We start from the raw sequence: 2,785 nt of genomic DNA on the forward strand, positions 1-2,785 counted from the left end.
TTTGTTCCCTAACTATACATCCCAATCATCTCGAAGGTATTGTAGTCGTCTCCTGGAGTTGATAAGCCATTTAATGTATTATTCTGGTGACAGGCAAGATGGCATTTGCTACAAGCATTTTATGATTCAGTAGTTTTCAGAGAGACTAGAAAACTAAGCAGCAGATTTACACTATAACAAAATAAAAGCTGAGATCTCATCAGCCTGATGAATGACTAAAGCAGCTTTCATCTACAGATTTTCAGCTAGTTTGCCTGAAGGTGGAGAACTTATTGTTTAGGACATTATAGCAGAACCTCGAGGCTATAACCAAATGGCATGTGGTGAAGACTGTGCACATGCAGGGGGTAGAAATACTGCTAACTCTGGGGCAGTTTCCATCTAAGCAAGACACGTAAGTGCAATAAATTGAAAGAAAAAGGAAACACAAGGAAAAGAGAAATTCTATATGCATGTACATGGGCCTGGCAGGCTGCTCTGCTCAGCCAGTTGGCTGTTTGCTACGGGTGCCACAGCGGATTATTTATTTATATATTTATTTTCAGAAAGAGATAAATGCAAGGAGAAAAGCAGCTTAGAAGGGCCGTTACATACATAAGGTTTGGCACCGGCAGGCAGGCAGATATAGTATTACTGGCTGCCTTATTCCTTAGCAAACCGATATTAGATAATGCCTCCTTCTCTGCCAAGCAATGAGTCAGTGGCTGAGATGAGAGGAGAGCTCTGGCCTCCTGACTCCCCCTCTCCACATCTGACCAGAGACCACTCCAGCTGCCTTCCAGCAAGCAAGTCAGGTTTCAGCCAGGCATTTGAAAAGGAGACAGCTGTTAATGGTACGGGTGCCCGTGGCTCAGCACCAAGGGCCACATTCAGACCACCTTCCACCAAGGGTTAGCAAACCAGGCTAGTTTGAGCTAAAATGCCACAGGAGGTGTGAGAGCAATGGAAAATTCATTCTGTCCCAGCACCTTCTGACTGTGCCTCTCCATCACCTCTAATCCTTCATTCCCCTGCACTGGGACGTCATCTGCACCTTCCCAAAGGCTCACAAACATCAGCTCCTCCTCTCACAAAGCAAACGGCTGTGAGGACATGAAGCACTGTTGGATCTGAGCCCGTGGAGTACATACAAAGGCCAGTGGAAATCCTGGACAAACCCACCGACTGCATTTCCATGCATGTACATTCTGGTGCTTTCCATCTGACTTCAAACCACGAACAACGCTGGCTTCCAAAGATTTGTCCTGTATTTGAACCTTACTCACAGTCTTCCACTTGCTTAGCCGTGAACATGATTTTAACAAATCCATTTCAACCTCTTAGTTAATTTGTTTCCGAGGCCTTTCTCTTTCAGAGTGTGTAATTAAACTAAAAGAGCCTGGAAAAGCCCCTTACGGTAAATAATTTACAAGTTCCTCCCTGGGGACATTTTTTAATTATAACTCCACTGGTCAGATCTTACTGAATACTCTGAGATAGCATTCCCTGCTGGGATCCTGAAATATAATTACCTTATTCCTTTGGTAATGGTATTTTTCCTTAAACTACCCATTTCTTATGCAGGGCAGGCAGATTTGTTTATAAACAAAGTAAAGCCTGATAGGTGCTTTGTCATGAGAAGAGCAATAATGACATTCACTGCAACAGACAGGGGCACATCCATTTGGGGAAGGATGATACCGTTTCGAAGTAATTTTTATAAATCCTACCCTGACAATCCAGCATTGATACGAGGGAGCATACAGACAGCCCAGGCTCCTCTCCTTCTTGGCAGCCTGCCTTGCTCCCCAAGTGCCATTTTATGCATAGCAAACGTAAATAATTCTGACGCACCTACCAGCCCCCTAACCTTTGTGCTTCGGAAACGCTGTTATATACCATCAAACTGACAGTGATTTCATGTTATGTGGCAAACAGAAAAACCCAGAGCGACAGCGGCAAGTTTTAGGTGTCAAATGAAAGCTGTCACATTTATTTAGCTCTGTGGTTCTCGAGACGATATACATAAATATTGCTTTACTGTCCCCACCAGCCAAATGTTAAGGGCTGTCTGCATCAGCCGGGGCCCTGCGGCTCCCCAGGCCTGTGCTGATCTCCTTCCGACCCAGGAGGGGCTGGCAAGGAGCATGGTGCCTGCTCCTCTTGTTCCCAGTGACAAGGTGCATTAAATACCTCCCTCCTTCTTTCCCATCACAGCCGTAGCCAACAGGGCGGCTGGGAGCGCGAGCGGCAGAGATCGGCTCCGTGGTGCCCTGCGATGTTATCGGAGAGATAAGAAGGCCTTCAAAGTATGCTTTCTTTTTCTGTACCAATTATTTCCAGCTGGCCCACAAAGACGTGGCTTGGCACCTACCTGCGGCTGTGCTGGACAGGAGCCCCTAGTGTGCAGCCAAATTCTTGCTTTTCACTTTTACCCCATTTTAAACTCCCCCACACCAAAATGAGTGACCAAGTCCTCAGTTCTCTCTAGTTTCTGTACAGCTGTTAGTGCTGGCCTTGAAGTCTCTGCATCATTTGCTAGCCTTGTTGTGCACAGCTGCTCACCTGTTATCACCCGTAGCGAAATACGTATGTCAAACCAAGGTTTGTTCTGGTGAACACACCAAAGCTCAGCCAGAAGGACTGAAAGTTAATCCAAAAGGCCCATAAAGTGTTGTGACTAACCTCACATCTAACTGGTCAAATAATAGTAATAATAATAAAATAAAAATAAAATAAAGTAGTAATAATAATAATAATAATAATAATAATAATAATAATAATAATAATAATAAAATACCCTCTT

The sequence above is a fragment of the Anser cygnoides genome, chromosome 11 (assembly GCF_040182565.1).
Source record: "Anser cygnoides isolate HZ-2024a breed goose chromosome 11, Taihu_goose_T2T_genome, whole genome shotgun sequence".
Lineage (NCBI taxonomy): Eukaryota > Metazoa > Chordata > Aves > Anseriformes > Anatidae > Anser > Anser cygnoides.